The sequence below is a fragment of the Canis lupus genome, chromosome 26, assembly GCF_003254725.2.
Source record: "Canis lupus dingo isolate Sandy chromosome 26, ASM325472v2, whole genome shotgun sequence".
Taxonomy (NCBI): domain Eukaryota; kingdom Metazoa; phylum Chordata; class Mammalia; order Carnivora; family Canidae; genus Canis; species Canis lupus.
The window spans coordinates 23,470,061-23,487,885 of NC_064268.1; the positions used below are offsets into that span (position 1 = coordinate 23,470,061).

Sequence of the window (17,825 nt, forward strand, 5' to 3'; positions counted from 1 at the left end):
CCCAGTCTTGCAGCACCAGCTGAGTTGCCTGTGGGTGGGTGAGAAACAGCATTTCCTCATCTAGAGCAGAGCACTTGCCAGAAGAGGGGGGTGAAGGTGGTTGCTTAGTAAATGTTCCCTTCCCCACTGTTCATGGGATGAGATGGCATTTGTCTCTGGCTGCTGGCAGATACTCAATGTCTGGTAGACATTCTGTTTCACCATGTATTAAGTCTAGAAGACAACTGGCCCCACCCCAGGTCTTCCACATTATAAAGGTAAAATTTTGACCTTGAAGCATTCTGATCTGAGTTTTACAAGAAATCGCAAACGTATCACTACTCAAAGACTTTAAAGTTCGTATATATATTTTATTAAAGCATTAAGATTTTCTAATGGATGCAGCTGCACTGATGCATTAAAACTATATAAAAGCAATGGAGGGGGGCTGAGAGAAAGAAAACTGCTTGTTGGGGTTGAGGTGGCATCTAAGAATTCCTGAGCCCTGTGGAGACTGATATGGCCTCACTTTGCAGAGATTTCTGACTCAAGACAACTGTAAGATGCAGGCCAGCTGTCCAGGCTGAGGAGCAGAGGAGGCAGAGCCAGGTGGCATTTAACCTCTGCAGTGCAAGTGTATGAGGCAGAGGCCTGGGCCCAGGTTGTGTTGCTCTATCTGGCAAGAGAGCCTCCATGAGGACCCTAGAGCCCAAGGTTGGAAAATGAAGCAAAGATCTTGCGTTCATATGATTCTCCCTGGCATCTAAGGAGCCCAGGGTAGCTGAACATATTTAAGGCTTTGTCACCCAAGTTAAACCAGATGAGTGTTAGTTGTAAATGGTTCCCCTGCTATACTATGCCATTTGGAAAGTCAATCCCTAGACTGACAGTTCTTCCAAGTCACCAGAAGGTGCTGTGACCAGCTAGCATACATTCTTTACTGGGGCGGCTCCCACTCTTGAAGTCCCCTGTCTTGGGACAGGAGAACCACCGTGCTCTGGCAACTCTGGGTATGATTCTTTCATCTGACTTGATAAACCTGTTGCTGCCTCAGAGGCTCCTCCTACCCCTGAGACATTCTCAGATGTCCCTGAGTACTAGCCATGCACTCCAGCCCCAGCCCCAAAGCCTTACTTCTGGAAACACTTCCCCAGGAGGCAGCCTCCTGCTGGCTGTTAACACCTCTGCAGTTAGCCTGCAAGGGCTTTGTCTCCCAGTCCTTTCCCTGCTTCCTAAGTAGTGGTATTCCTGAAGGTCAGTTCTCTGCCCTCCTTTCATGCAGACTTCCTTCGAGACTTCTAAATCAAGGTATTTAAAAAGGAGACATTTTATTAACCACAGTTCCTTGTGAGTCCTTCAGGGAGGGAGCAAAGGCCATCTCCCCCAGGAGCCTGGGGAAACTACTAGAGCATCAGGTATTCCCACTAAAAACAGTTTTCAAGATCGTGCCTTGTTTACAGGCCCTCCACTCACCGCCGCCGCGCGCCCCCCCCCCCCCCCCCCCGTGCAGCTCTGAGGCCTTAACCCCCCCCCCCCCCCCCCCCCCCCCCCGTGCAGCTCTGAGGCCTTAACTCAGGGACTGTCTCCTAGGCCTGAGGGCTCTGCTAACCCAAACTTGTCAAAGGAGGGCCAAAGGGAACAGCCTGCAGCGCCTGGCCTTGCTTTTTGTCCTCTGCTCTGGTGGTTCCTTACCAACCAGTCAGTGCTTGGAGCTGGGGTGAACATTGGTGCCAATTTGCCCTTCCTCCTCCACTCCCAAGTAAGTTAACCTCTTGGCAGCCACCTTCTCTGGGACTGGGAAAAGCTCCATCATGCATTCTGGTTTTGAAGCTCAGTCTTAGAAAGTTTCGAACCATATCAGGCAGGAATAAACCAGAGCACCCAACACCACCTTACACAGCTTCTGTATGCTACTTGAGGGAATGCCAGAGGAGTGGCAACAGGGACCTCTGCCTCTCCTTAACAGGGCATCCATCCCCTGATCACCCTTGACACTCTCCTGCCCTCCACCCAGCCCTGCCCTCCCGAGCACTCCAGACTTGGAGATGACTGCCAATGTCTGAAAAGCCCAGACAGAGCTGAGGACAACAGCCTGGGTATCTGAGGTCATCTAGCCACCGTCATTGCTGGGGACCCTCACTACGGGTCTTTGCTTCCAACAGCTCTGTATATACTAGGACTCATTCATTTAACAAGTAGTTGAGGGTTGTGGGTCTGCACAGGCTTCACTGGTGACTCAACCATGCATAACCGCCCCCACCATCCCATGAGATGATGACATGGCATTTCTGTCTTGGCACTGTTTGCCTTAGGAGTGTGCTGTCTGTTAGGGAAGATGAGGCAGATAAAAATAAATTAAAAGGTGCTCATTATCCAAAAAGAACTGAGACTTGAAAAAGTCTCTTTGAGTCAACCTACTTAAAATGGAGACTAGAGTTACATATAATAAGCAATGGAAAAGGTTTGGTTGGAATTCTTGCAAAATGAATACTAAAACTAGTATCTCGGGCGCCTGGGTGGCTCAGTAGTTGAGCATCTGCCTTTGGCTCAGGGTGTGATTCCGGGGTCCCGGGATCAAGTCCCACATCGGACTCCCAGCAGGGGGCCTACTTCTCCCTCAGCCTTTGTCTCTGCCTCCCTCTCTGTGTGTCTCTCATGAATAAATAAATCTTGGGCAGCCCCGGTGGCGCAGCGGTTTGGTGCTGCCTGCAGCCCGGGGTATGATCCTGGAGACCCAGGTTTGAGTCCCATGTCGGGCTCCCTGTGTGGAGCCTGCTTCTCCCTCTGCCTATGAATAAATAAAAACAAAATCTTAAAAACAAAATCTTAGAAAAATATCAAAGTACAACTGCAACTATGGGCTAATTCTTAGAACAAAATTGTATTTCCCTCCTAAAATTATATGATTGTATAACAGGACACCATTTCCCTGGGGCAGTCATTTCTGCTAAAGTTTGTCAAGGAGTTCTTCAGTTTTCCTGAAAGCCTCTTAATCTGTTAATTCTCTGATACTCAAATCACCCCACTGAAGTACCTCACTGGTTCCGTGAAGCTCTTATTTGTTAATGGACCTAACCCTCAACTCCTCACTTGCCAATGACTGCAATCATTTGAGCGGTTTCCCACCAATACTTCCATGACTTTATGACAGTCTACATTCTAAAACTTAAATTGTACTCTGGCACCATTTCATTATATTGTCAGTGTCAGAAGTTCACGACTTCTCACAATCGTTAAGTAGGAGATGAGAGAGATGGACTATGGTGGGGGGAAGGGGAGGATGTTAAGCTGGGAGATGTTTAAAAACACAACAGGCCCCAAATGGAGTCACCTGTGCTAAGCCTAAGCCCCATGTCAGCAAATCCCAGTTTGCTAACTAACCTAATTGCACCTCTGGCTCCCCAGGCAGAACCTTTAACCAGTTGTCTTGGAATTACCTCGTCAGCACTAGTGAGAAAATCCACTTGATAACCCCTTCCAATTCTGTTAGAAAGGCCATCTTCCTGAAATAATGCATTCCTTACTAGTCATTCCCCTTTCCCACCCCATTTCTGCTTTTTAAAAACCTTGCATTTTGTACAGCCCTTCAGAGCTTTCTATTGCTGGATGGGATGCTCCCCAACTCATGAGTCATTGAATTAAAGCCAACTTGATCTTTGAGGTTACTCAGCTGAATTTTTGTTGTTTAACAATGTCTAAGTGGAAAGTAATTTTTTAAATGCTCAGTTGTTTAGAGAATACTTTTCATGTCTGATGACTTTAGCTTTCCTCTACAACTTTAGAGGACCACTTAGATAATACTCAAAGGAGGAAGAAAGCCCATCAACATGTCTGACCAGAGAGCCGGGTCTGAAGGGGCAGCCCTGATGTCAACTAATGTCAATACTGGGTCAGCATGGGCTGAGGCAGGAGGGCAGGTATGGGGAACTGAGCTGGGGTGCGTGTGATAGCAAATGAAATACTTGTTAAAAGAAGCCAGGAAGTATATTTCAGATTAAACAAACACTGGTCTCAATTCTAGAATTATTTGGAGTTTCTGAACAGAGAGCTGACCAAGATGATAATAATTAAGATTTATTATGGGTCAGACACTGTTTAAGTATTTCAATTAACACATTTAATTCTACCCACCTGGCAAGGTTAGTACTATTATATCCTCAAGGATAAGGATACTAGGATATCCTTATCCTCCTTGAAAATAAGGCAACTGAGCCAGCATTGCTGAAAGACCCTGGCCCGAGGTCACACAGCAAATAAGCACCAGAACCATGGTTTGGGGCTGGGCCCTTTGCCTCCAGAGACCACATTCCCAGTCACTGCCCTATTCAGTCTCTCCTTAATCAGAGCCAGCTGGGAGTGGGTGGTAGGAGGAGGAAGCAGTGGAAAGAACAGTAAGAGTCCATGTGCATGATAAAAGGCCTAAATGGGGCACCTGGGTGGCTCAGTTAAGCATCTGCCTTGGCTCAGGTCAGGTCACGAACCCAGGGTTGTGGGATCCCAGGGTTGTGGGATTGAGCCCCCGCATTGGGCTCCCTACTCAGAAGGGAGCCAGCTTTTCCCTCCCTCTGCTGCTCCCTCTGCTTGTGCTCTCTTTCAAATAAGATCTTTAAAAAAAAAAAAAAAAGGCCTAAATCAGAGTAGAGAAGGCTCAGGAGTAATTCCAAAGACACCCTTTAATACTAGTGCTATTACACTGGATTTACAAAGGACTATTCATTTCTAAAATCTAGAATCTTATTACATACAAAGCAGTCCATGTTGCAAGAAGGAATTAGCTACTTACTAAAATTTACTAAATTTCTTAAGAGGAGCTTCCTCACTCAACTGTAAGACTTCCACCTCTAGCACAGAGACAGATCAGCATTTAAGATCACTGGCAGCACACCGACTCCATCACAGGTCACAACTCTTAGCTTGAAGAAGCTACAGTCAGGTGTCTGTCTGGGTGTGAGTAGTCCCAGGCTGACCTGACCCAGATACTGTGGAACCTGTGTTCCGGCCCCTTAAGTTCTTATTTAAGGGTGTCACTTTGCTCCACTCTGCTTTAGTTTCTCATCTCATTATGGGGATGTTTGTCCGATCAACCCACAAGGCTGTTACTGTTCCACGAGGAAACAGATCATGTTTTACAAATCTAGTTGCCCTGCCCAAATGTCTACTCTGACCGACTCTCCACACCTTACCAGCTTTCCAGTGTTGTCCAAAGTTGGAGGAGGCAGGAATCCTGAATGTTTTCCATGCAGCCTGCCCTGCTCCAAGGCAATGGCATATCTCCTCTGCCAAAGAGAGGAGAGGTCAGGTCTTTCCAGTGTCTTGGTAGAGACTCCTGGCCATGTCTAGCCAGGAGATCCCCAACATGAACTACCTCGTATTCAGCAACTATGGTTAGGAGTGTTGCCAGGGACAAGTTTTCTGGCTAGGGTGGAAACTCTTCCCTGGGCTTCTGGGAGTCTCAAGAGATGGGCTCCATGGGGCAACCTCGCTCCCAGGAGAGGTGAGGGCTGGGTGAGCAGTCAGTAGTGCTGGCTGGGCCCTTTCCTTTAGGACTCTGGCTGCTTTATATATTTATATACTCCTGTGTTGGGTACACATTTACAATGGTTATATCTTGCTGGATTGATCCCTTTATAATTATGTAAAGCCCTTCTTTGTCTCTTTTTACAGTCTTTGATTTAAAGCCTATTTTATTGGATACAGGTATTGCTACCATAGCTTTTATTTGCATCTGCATAGAATGTATTTTTCCATCTCTAAATTTTCAGTCTGTGTCTTTAGGTCTGAAGTGAGTTCTGGTAGGCAGCACATAGAAAGGCTTTCAGGTTTTGTTTTGCTTTTTCATCCATTCCATCACCCTATGTCTTTTGATGGAAGACATCTTTTGATGGAAGCATTTAGTCCATTTACATTTAAAGTATTTTCTGATAGGTATGTTTATTAGCATTTTGTTCATTGTTTTCTGGTTGTTTTTGTAATTCTCCTGTTTCATTCTTCTCTTGCTCTCTTCCCTTGTGATTTGATAACTTTTTTAGTGTTGTTTGGATTCCTTTCTCTTTAGTTTTTTTGTGTACTTATGATAGATTTTTGGTTTGTGGTTACCATGAAGTTCATATATAACATCCAGTGTATGTACTCTAAGTTGATAGCCACTTAAGGTTGAACACATTCTAAAAGCATTACATTTTTACTTCTCCCTCCATATTTAGTTTTTGATGTCATATTTTATGTTTTTATTTTGTGTATCCTTAATTATTATAAATATAGTTGATTCTCTTTAAGATTTTATTATTTTGAGGGAGAGGGAGAAAAACAGACTCCCCACTGAGCACAGAGCCCAAAGTGGGGCTCAGTCTCATAACCCTGAGATCATGACCTGAGCCAAAATCAAGAGCTAGACCCTTGACTGACTGAGCCACCCAGGTGCCTCTAAATATAGTTATTTTACTACTTTTGTCTGTAACCTCATACTAGCTTTATGTATGGTTGGCTCACACTATCTTTACTATATGTTTGCTTTTGCCAGTGAGAAATTTTTCTTTCAGAATTTTCTTTTAGTTATGGCCTTTTCCACTTAAAGAAGTCCCTTTAACATTTTCTGTAAGGTCAATTTACTAGTGATGAACTCCTTTAACTTTTGTCTAAGAAACTCATTATCTTTACTTCAATTCTGAATGATAAGCTTCCTGGGTATTCTTGGTTGTAAGTTTTTTCCATTCAGCACTTTGAATACATCTTGCCATTGCCTTCTGACCTGCAAAATGTCTGCTGAAAAATCAGCTGATAATCTTTTGGGCATTCCTTTGTATGTAACTAGTTGCTTCCCTCTTGCTGCCGTTAAGATTGTCTCTGTATCTTTAATTTTGGACATTTTAATCATTATTTGTCTTGGTGTAAACTTCTTTGGGTTCATCTTCTTTGGGGCTCTCTGTGCCTCCTGGACCTAGAGGTCTGTTTCCTTCCCCAGGGAAGTTTTTGGCTAATATTTCTTCAAATAAGTTTTCTGCCCCTTTCCTTTCTCTCTCTCTCTTCTGGGACCCCTGTAATGTGAATGTGATTACGTTTGATGTTATTATCTTCATTTTTAAAACTTTTTTCTGGGGCGGCGGGGTGGCTCAGTTGGTTGAACATCTGACTCTTGATTTCAGCTTAGGTCATGATCTCAGGGGTCTTGAGAATGAGCCCCACGTTGGGCTCCATGCTCAGTGCAGAGTCTGCTGAAGATTCTCCCTCCCCTTCTGCTTGTCCCCCCACTCTCTTTCTCAAGAAAATCCTTTAAAAAATTTATTTTCTTTTGGCTGTTAAGCTTGGATGACATCTATTACCCTGTCTTCCAAACTGTCAATCCATTCTTTTGCATTATCTAATCCACTGTGGATTCCCTCTAGTGGATTTTTCACTTTAGTTGTTGTATTCTTTAACTCTGATTTTTAAAAAGAAATTTTCTACCTCTTTATTAAAGTTCTCACCATGTTCATCCATTCTTCTCACAAGTTCAATGAGCACTTTTATCATCACTGCTTTGAATTCTATCAGATAGATTGCTTATCTCTAGTTGATTTAGTTTTTTTCCTGAGGTTTTGTTTTGTTCTTTCATTTGGAACATATCCCTCTGTTTTGCCTGACTCGGTTTCTTTACCTTTTTTTTTTTTTTTAAGATTTTATTTATTTCAGAGGGAGGGAGAGAGTGAAAGAGAACATGTGCACAAGCAGGTGAAGAGGCAGAGAAGAGGGAGAAACAGACTCATTGCTGAGCAGGGAGCCAGACGTGGGGCCCAATCCCAGGACTCCAGGATCATGACCTGAACCAAAGGCAGACACATAACTGACTGAGTCACCCCAGGACCCTCTTTTTTTTTTTTTTTTAGATTTTATTTAGTTATTTGAGAAAGCAGGCATGAGTGAGGGAGAGGGAGAGAGACAAGCAAACTCCACACAGAGTGTGGAGTCTGAGGCTGAGCTTGATCCCATGACCCCAAGATCATGACCTGAGATGAAATAAAGAGTTGGATGCTCAACTGATTAAGCCACCCAAGCAACCCACTCTCTCTGTTTGTTTCTATTATTAGGTAAATCAGTTACATCTCCTGGTCTTAAAGGAGTAGTATGTAGAAGCCATTCTGTGGGGCCCAGAAATGCAATACCCTGGTTACTAAGAACCACACATTCCAGAGTTGTCTTGTGTGGGTTGCATGTGCCCTCCTGTAGTGGCTGGGCTACAACTATTGCAAGCATGCTAGTGGGCAGGCAGGGCTGGCCCATGGCCTGGCTGGCTGCAATGCCCCGCTGTGGTTGCTGCCAGGTGCACTGATGTGCAGGACTTGACCCCAGTGTGGCTGGATGCAAGGCCCAGCTGCGATTGTTGTGAATGCACTGGTAAGTGGCGCCACAGTGCCCCATCCCCTGCCTCCCCAGGCAGGAGCTGCTTCAGGAGGGTGCTGGTCTGGCTGAGGCTACCCACTGGGTGGGACAGGGTTGTAGCCACTTGGTGGTGGGGAGCACCAGTCCTAGTCAGGACTGCCTGCCAGGACAGGAGCCATTAAGGCAGGAGGGTACTGGTCCTGGCCGAGGCTGCCCATTTGGTATGGCAGGGCAGGGCAGGAGCTGTTTTCAAGGGATGTCTACCAGGGGAGGTCTGCAAGGGACTGCCAGGGCAAGGTGAGCAGTGTTAGCAAGGTGAAGAGTGTCAGAACTGGCACCTACTAGCATCAGGCCAGCTAGACAGAGGGAGGGAAAGAAAAGTGGTGCTTGCTAGTGCTTCTGTTCTCAGAAAAAGTCCCTACAGATCCTTGCTCTTCCAACACACACCCTAAAATTAATTAGTCAGGGGTACCTGGCTGGCTCAGTAGGTAGAGCATGAGATTCTTGATCTGAGGGTAATGAGTTTACTTAAAATAAAAAATTTAGTTAAGATTTTATTTATTCAAGAGAGACAGGATGAGCAGGAGGGAGGGGCAGAGAGAGAGAGAGAGAGAGAGAGAGAGAGAGAAGCAGATTCCCTACTAAACAGGGAGCCTGAAGCAGAGCTCGATCCCAGGACCCCAAAATCACAACCCAAGTTGAAGGCAGAGGCTTAACCAACTGAGCCACCCAGGTGCCCCTAAAAAATTCATTTTGTTTTGTTTAAAGATTTTATTAATTCATTCGAAGGAGAGGGAGACAGAGAGAGAGAGAGAGAGCGCGACCCATGCAAGCATAAGCTGGGTGGAGGCACAAAGGGAGAGGGAGAAGCAGACTCCCTGCTGAGTAGGGAGCCTGATGTGGGGCTCAATCCCAGGACCCTGAGGTCATGACCTGAGCCGAAGGCAGAGGCTTAACCAACTGAGCCACCCATTCTCTCCTAAATAAAAAAATTTTAGAAAATTAGTCAATAAATGTTCTCATACGACACAGGCACTTTTCAAATGGCTGCCTCTGTGCTGAGTCTCAGTTTGTGCATGGGCCCTTTAAAAGTGGAGTCTCCATTTCCTACCAACCTCTGGTTTGGTTCTCCTGGAGTTTAGCCCTGCTGATTGTCAAAGCTCCTGAAGTTAGCCACCACTGATTTTTTTAAAGCCAGATGTTATGGGGGTTCCTCTTCCCAGTGCAGATCTCCACAGCCAAGGGTGCCTGATGGTGGGAAGGCAGAGTTTGAACCCCTCATTTCTGAGGGAAGATTTCTGTGCCTGTGATATCCCTCCCACTGGTGAGTCACTATACCAGGGGTCTGGATTCCGACCAGGACATGTCTTTGCCACTTCTATCCTTTTCCATGTGGCTTTTTATTTATATCTTTAGCCGTGGAAGAGCTGTTCTGCTAGTCTTCAGATCATTTTCAATAGAGTTGTTCTATATATAGGTGCAGCCTTGGTGTGTCCATGGGAGCAGGTAAGCTCAGGATCCTCCTACTCCACCATCTTGATCCAGTCCCTAGATTTCTTTTTTTTTTTTTACCTAGATTTGTTTATTTTATTTTATTTTTTATTTATTTATTTATGATAGTCACACACAGAGAGAGAGAGAGAGAGGCAGAGACATAGGCAGAGGGAGAAGCAGGCTCCATGCACCAGGAGCCCGACGTGGGATTCGATCCCGGGTCTCCAGGATCGCGCCCTGGGCCAAAGGCAGGCGCCAAACCGCTGCGCCACCTAGGGATCCCCACCTAGATTTGTTTCTTATAGAAGAGATCTGCTATGATGAATCACCCCCAGTGCCCTTAAGTTTAACTTAAATCTGGTAGGATACTCTTGGTCTCTTGTTTGTTTATGTAATGTGGTCACCTATCCTCTTACTTACAGTTAGTGGAGAACATTACGGGGATCCCAAGCCTGGGAACATTTGATTATGTATGAGGATACCAGTCAAATAACAAAATATGACTTTCCACTCCATGTCAGGCCTCTCATTAGGCAGAAAAAAACAGAATCCTTAGCCTAATGGAAAGGACAGTTGAAAGAAGACAGATAAGTTTGATGAATGTTGCCGAACAGTCTGCACTTCTGGGAAACTATACGGAGTCTGGCAAGTCAAGAGAGAAAGGGACCTAAGGAATTAATGTTTAAACTAAGGCCTGAAGGGGGCACCTGGATGGCTCAGTCATTTAAGTGTCTGCCTACAGCTCAGGTCATGATCCCAGGGTCCTGGGATTGAGCCAGGCATCAGACTCCTTTTCCCTTTCCCTCTGCCACTCCCCCTGCTTGTGTTCTCTCTCCCTCTCTCTCTCTCTCTCTCTCTCAAATAAATAAATAAATAAATAAATAAATAAATAAATAAATAAAGTTTTAAAAAGTAAACTAAGGCCTGAAGGATGAGGGAAAGAAAAGGAAGGTTGCTGATTCATCAAGTACATACTGTATGCTAAGCCACTTGATTCATTTCATTTAGTTCTGACAACAGCCCCTTAAGATAGGTATTATTGTCCCCATTCTTCAGATGAGGAAACTGAGGCTCACAAAGCTGAAGAGACCTGAGTCATGTTAACTACATGTGGCAGAATGAAGACTTTGATTGTAGTCAGCATGATTTAAAAGCCAATCTAGTTATAAGGCTGTTGTCATAGTCATGGCCAGAAGAGATAATGGCATCACTGGATATAGAGAGAAGTGGATGTGTAGACTCAAGAGGGACAATGCAAGTAGGATTGATGGGACTCAGTAAGTGGTGTTGAGATAAAGAAGGGGGAAATCAAAGATGACTCCTGGTTTCTGCCTTGATCAACTGGGTAAATAGTGATCCACCCAGTTGGATCATCTACCAAAATGGAGAAAAGGGAGAAGTTTAGAGGGAAAGAATCATTCATCTAAATTTGATATATTCCACTTTAATAAAAAAAAAAATTGGTTGATTAAATGAAAACAAAACATGGAGAGTTCCATGCCTAGAAATTCCTTCTCATGCCTCCTTGATTCTAGTGTCCTCTATACCCATTCATCACCCCTTCCTTCTGATGTCCTAAGGTACACTGATTCTTTTCTGATTCTTGGTCCCTCTGATATCCAAACTCTAAGCAGATCATGACTGAGGATCACCAAGAGAATGTTGTCCTTGGTTACACCATTCACTCTCACAGAAGTGGCCCTATGGCTGTCCTATGCTTTTGCCTGATCTTTTGTGATACTTCCTTCTCTACTGAGGTTTTGCCAGGGAGGAGCTGCTCATGTGGTTGAACATCTTCAGGCAAAGCCCCCTCATCATCCTAGCACTCAAACCATTCTGTGTGAGCAGCCTCTGCCTCCCCATACTCAGAAAGGCCTGCCCCTGCTTTAATGGTCTTCTGTTGTGGCCTTAAAATTCCTGTACTTAATGAAGGGCCCACATGTTCATTTTTGTACTGGGTCCCACATATTATGTAGCTGGTTCTGTCTGTACATCTGCATCATCATGATGGGAGACAGGGAGTGGCATCCTTTCCTATCTTTGGGAATGAGCCTCATTTCCAACCAGGAAGACAAACTGCTTTTTTTAAAAAAAAATTTTTATTTATTTATTTGAGAGAGAGAGCTTGAGCAGGAGGAGGGGCAGAGGGAGAGGGAGAAGCAGACTCCTCGCTGAGCAGGGAGCCCCACGCAGGACTCGATCCCAGGACCGTGAGATCATGACCTGAGCTGAAAGCAGACACTTAACCGACTGAGCCACTCAGGCACCCTAGGAAGACCCACTGCTTTAAATCAGAGGGAGATAGAGGGGGAAAAAAACCTCACTTCTTTTGTTTCTATGAAATACATGTTTATGTTCAGTTTTATGTTTCTTCCTGGGTAATAATTTAGGAGGGAATCTTGGGAACAGAATACAGAAATAACAAATTATGGGCTATTGAGTGTGGTTAATTAGTTCTTTATAGCTTAGGCAGAGGCATGGCTGAGTTGCTCTGGCATACAGTTACAGGTAGGGACATGGGCCTGTTTAAATACAACTTAGGGTCTCTCAGGAGGTAGAGGGAAGAGCAACTGTGTAATCCCATCCTGGCTTTCAAAACTGAAACCTCCACCAAGGCCTCTCCTCCAGTCAGATTATGTTCTCTCACAAGCCTAATCACTCAGTAATTAGGGACCCTTTACCTGAGATCCCCTCGGCTCTGCAAGTGTGGAGGCAGTCTATGTGCTACTCTCTGGGCAGCATGCAGCAGCCTCTGGGCTGTAACTGATACTTGTGCCCAAGAAGTCTCCAAGTTGGTATCATCTGCCACTCAGGCTCCAAACAGCTGCAAGTCCTTGCTCACTTCAGTAAACACGTATAAAAAACAAACAAACAAACAAAACAAAACAAAAAAACCTGAACCAAAAAAGTTGCTTAGATTCCTTGCTAAATAGGATGGAGAAATGCTCTGCTGCCTATTACCATAGCCCTTTGCATCCTGATGAGCTAATGCATGAAGCACTATGACCACTGTGGAAAGTCTTCCACTGTTGCTTACTGACAGTAGTCGTACCAAAGACTCAATAGGCACAGAATAGAGAAAATATAATCTGCCATGAAATTCCTTGTTCCATAGCCAGTATCAATTCAAACTGGTTGTCAAAGGCTTTTAGAATGTACTAGATTATCCCATTTGAACTGATCATATAAATTCTGTCCTCAGGAAGCTTAGCTGACATCCCTTGATTCACAAAAAATTTGATTTCCTTAGTCTGATATCTGTGTGCTTCCTATTCTGACATCAACTGGCCTTTCCAGCTTTAGCTCCCCAGAGCCTGCATCCCAGCCACACCAAATTATTCTTTACCCCTACATACTTTCTCCTTCTTTTATTCTTATCTTTTATTCTTATCTGTCTCTTTCCCTCAACTTTTACATTTTTGTTTGTTGAGTGCCTACCCTTGCTAGGTCTGAGGAATACAAAAGGAGGAAAGCAGGGCGAGTCCCTAGCCTTGGAGCCTTATAGTCTTAGTGAATCCATGAATTATGCAAACCTTCATGGCAAAGTTTAAGGGCTATGGAGGAATGGAAAGGGGGTTCCAAGGGCCCACATCAGGGGATTGGTCTGGTCTGAGCATTAGGAAAACTTCCTTAAAGAAAATGATTTTATTTTTTTTTTAAAGATTTCATTTCTTTATCTGAGGGGGCAGGGTGAGCAAGTGTGCACAAACATGTGAACAGGGGAGAGGCAGAGGAAAAGAATCCCAAGCAGACTCTTGCTGAGAGCGGAGCCCAACACAGGGCTCAATCTCACAACCTCAGAATCATGTCCTGAGCTGAGCTCAAGAGTTCCCTGGTTGGCTTTCAATAAAAGACCAACCCTACAAGCCCCCAGTGGCAACCCTGTCAGTAACCCCTCTCACTCCTGAGAGCTTTTTCTGTATCCTTGCTTAATAAACTTCTATCACTTTATTCATTCTCCTTTGTCCACAAGATTCATTCTTCAACTCCATAAGACATCAGAGTTGTTTTTATGAAGAAGCTTCTGGAAGGGATCAGATGAGAAGGGAAGGGAGTGCAATTAAGAAAAGTGAGTTGTAGAGAGGGGAGAGGCTAGACCTCTGTCTTGCACAGTGGGAAGGACAGTGGTGTCATCTAGTGGGGTCTGTGTGTCCTGGGAAAGTCTGGTGGCTCATTTTGAAGAAAGCTCTCTGAATGTTGTGCTTAAAGGGATGTTTGGGCTGAAATTGGATGTGTGACAATCGAGGCAGAGTGATGGGATTGGAACAGTGGATGGGAAGGAGCTTGCCGAGCCAGATAGAAGAGGAGGCCAAGAACTAACCTAAAGACTAGGGAGAATAAATAGAGCTGGCAAAGAGGGTCAAAAAAGAAAGAATGAGGATGTGGTGTCAAAAGAACAGGGAAGAGAGTACAAAGGACTAGCCCCAAAGGCCAAGTGAGCCTCACAAAGGGGAAAAGAATGTCAAAAAGAAGACTAAATTCGAAGTCCAGAAGGCAGAGCACAGGTGTCCCTGGAGCTAGAGCTTCAGGTGCAGGTGGGACTAGAAGGTGGCTGGGGGAGAGGTGGCTGAGGAGGCCTGGAGGCCAGTCGAGCTGGATCAAGTGGGGACTCAGTAAGGAGTTTGGATGCCATTCTGAGCGACGGTAAAGGGTTGTTAAAGGTTTGATTTTGTTTGCCTTATTATTTTTTTTTTATTGTTAAAGATTGTATTTATTTATTTAAGAGAGAGGGTAAGTGAGAGAGAGAGAATATGAGAGCATGAGCAGGGTTAGGGGCAGAGGGAGAGGGAGCGACTCTCCGCTGGGCGGGGAGCCCAACCCATGGCCCCATCCCAGGACCCTGGGATCATGACCTGAACTGAAGGCAGATGCTTAACCAACTGAGCCACCCAGGCACCCAGTTTGTGTTCTTAATTAGAAACAAAATGCATGCTCCTTGTAAATAAAATAAGAACCACTCTCCACCAAAACAAACTCTGTAGCACCAAAGAAATGTATATATTAACAACTCAAAGTTCCTTCTGCTAAATCCCACTCCTCAGCCAGCACTTTGTTGTTATCATTCCAGACTTTCTGCCATTCACAAACATCCTTAGTTTTGTGAAAACAGGATCATGCTACATATAATTTTTGCAACTTCCCTTACACAATCAGCGGTAATCTGGGGTTTCCTTCTGGGTGGATACAAGCAGATGTGCCCCACTGGTTCCAATGGCTGCACAGTACTCCACAGCCTGGATATATATACCCTTGGTTACTACTGCTGTATAACAAACTGCCACAAAATTAGCAGGTTAAATGATACAAAGTTGTTACCTCACAGTTTCCGTGGGTCAGGAGTCTGGCACAGAGTGGCTGGTTCTCTGCTCAGGGTCTCCCCAGGGCTGTCCTCTCATCTGAGACTTAGAGTCCTCTTCCAACCTCTTTCACATTGTTGGCAGAATTAACTTCCTTGCAGTTTCAGAACGAGTTTGTTTCCTTGCTGGCTGTCAGACAGGGTCACTCAAGAGCCTCAAAGCTTCCTTCATTCCTTACCATGTGATCCCCTCCATCTCCAAAGCCAGTAACAAATGTATCTCATGCTTCACACTTCTTTTAGGAAGAGCTGAGGGATCCCTGGGTGTTGCAGTGGTTTAGCGCCTGCCTTTGGCTGAGGGCGCGATCCTGGAGACCTGGGATTGAATCCCACATCGGACTCCCAGTGCATGGAGCCTGCTTCTCCCTCTGCCTATGTCTCTGCCTCTCTCTCTCTCTGTGTGACTATTATAAATAAATAAAAATTTAAAAAAATAGATAGAAAAAAAAAAGGAAGAGCTGAGTCCTTTTCAGGAGCCACCTGATTAGGTCAGGGCCACTCAAGATAACCTCTCTTTCTGAAGGTCAGCTGTGCCATCTGACAACCAAATTATGAAAATAGAATCCATCCCAACCCAAGTTTCACCCATACTCCAGGGTGGGGTCACTGGGGCTTCATCATAGAATCCTGCCAACCACAATACCATACAATCGCCTTCTAATATATGGACAGGTAAATTGTTTCCCATATTTTGCTTTCTACAAACAACTACAATTATAGTTTTTGCATATGTTTTGTATGCTTTGTAAATGTTTTTGTTGGGTTTTAAAAAGTGACATTTCTGGGATGAGCAAATAATCACATAATTTTAAAAAATGTGCATAGATTTATGTAAGAGAAATGAATTAAGAGAATTAAGCCCTTTGGGGCTTAATGTATATCAGTCCTTTTTAAAATAAACTCCACTTGGACTAATTTTCTACAGTCTACTTTTTATGTGTGATTTCTCATGATGTTTAAAACTAACTTTTTATTTTAAAAAGTTTTAGATTTACAGAAAAAGTGAGCAGAAAGCACAGAATTTCCATGTACCCTGCACCTAGTTTCCCTATTACTAATATCTTACATTATACTTAACTAACGACAGTCCCAACTTTATTCAAATTTCCTTAGTTTTTCCCTAATCTCCTTTTTCTGTCCCAAGATCCCATGGAGGATAGCACCTTACATTTTAGTCATCACATCTCCTTAGGTTCTTCTTGGCTTGTTTCTTAGACTTTCCTTGTTTTTGATGACTCTGACAGGTTTGAGGTACTAGTCAGGTATTTTGTAGAATGCCCCTCAGGATTTGTCTGATGTTTTTCTCATGCTTAGACTAGGGTTTTTTAAGAGAAAGCACAGAAATAAAGTGCCATTTTCATCACAGTCACTCAAGGGTACATACTTCCAACATGTCATTATTGATGTTGGCCTTGACCACCTGGCTGAAGTAGTGTTTGTCAAGTTTCTCCACTGCAAAATGACTCTTTTTTCCCTTTCCATACTTCCAATGTTGCAAGGAAGTCACTATGTGAAGCCCACACCTACAGAGGAGGAAGTTATGGTCTACCCCACTGAGAGAAAAGTATTTACATAATTTATAAAGAGTTCTGTATAGGGGATTTGTCTATTCTCCTCTTTTTATTTATTTATACAATCACTGATTAATAGAAGTATGGACGCATGCATATTTACACTTTGGATTATACTCCTTTAAGGCTGACATAAGGATTCTGCTTGGATACTATTAGGCTTTTGCACTGATGAATAATAATAATAATATTTCTACATGTGACAACCTCTACAGTTTCTTTGACATTCTATGGTGTAGTATGAAAAAAATTTTTTAGGGCAGCCCGGGTGGCTCAGCAGTTTAGAGCTGCCTTTGGCTCAGGGCGTGATGCTGGAGACCTGGGATTGAGTCCCACGTCGGGCTCCCTGCATGGAGCCTGCTTCTCCCTCTGCCTGTGTCTCTGCCTCTTTGTGTGTGTGTGTCTCTCATGAATGAATAAATAAAAAATCTTTTAAAAAATTTTATTCATTTGAGAAAGAGTACGAGCACGAGTGGCAGGGGGTGGCAGGTGAGGGTGAGGGAGAAGCAGATTGCCCTCTGATCAAGGACCCTGACCTGGGGCTCAATCCCAGGACCCCAGGATCATGACCTGTTTTGAAGGCAGACACCGAGACACCCCAGTATAAACTTTTTTAATCCTGATGGGAAATTTAATTCCCTATTTTATTTTGTTGTTTAGATTGTTCAGTTTTGGCCACTGGGAACTCTTTCAGTTGGCCCCTGTGTCCTTTGGCATATGCTATCTTTTTTTTTTAAAGATTCTTTTTTTTTTAAAATTTTAAAAAAATTTTTATTTATTTATGATAGTCACAGAGAGAGAGAGAGAGAGAGAGGCAGAGACACAGGCAGAGGGAGAAGCAGGCTCCATGCACCGGGAGCCTGATGTGGGATTCGATCCTGGGTCTCCAGGATCGCGCCCTGGGCCAAAGGCAGGCGCCAAACCGCTGCGCCACCCAGGGATCCCCGGCATATGCTATCTTTATGTTGTTTTTGTTTGTTTCATGAGCACAATGTGGGGCTTGAGCTCATAACCCTGAGATCAAGAGTCAAATGTTTAACTGACTGAGCCACCCAAGCACTCTTCCTTTC

General features: G+C 44.3%; 1 long non-coding RNA gene across 3 annotated transcripts in view; it reads right to left on the reverse strand.

Annotated features, from left to right (window-relative positions):
• Positions 1-1,529: 1,529 nt before the first annotated feature.
• LOC125753708 (uncharacterized) overlaps positions 1,530-17,825 on the reverse strand; it is a 61,070-nt gene continuing 44,774 nt past the window's right edge. The window contains exons 5-6 of one of the 3 annotated variants that reach the window (XR_007406122.1): positions 5,163-16,499; positions 1,530-2,767 (exon numbers count right to left, since the gene is read on the reverse strand). This is a non-coding gene — a long non-coding RNA (uncharacterized LOC125753708). Of the gene's footprint in view, positions 16,500-17,825 lie in introns of all 3 variants that reach the window. The other 2 variants (XR_007406123.1, XR_007406121.1) reach the window with 2 other exon arrangements.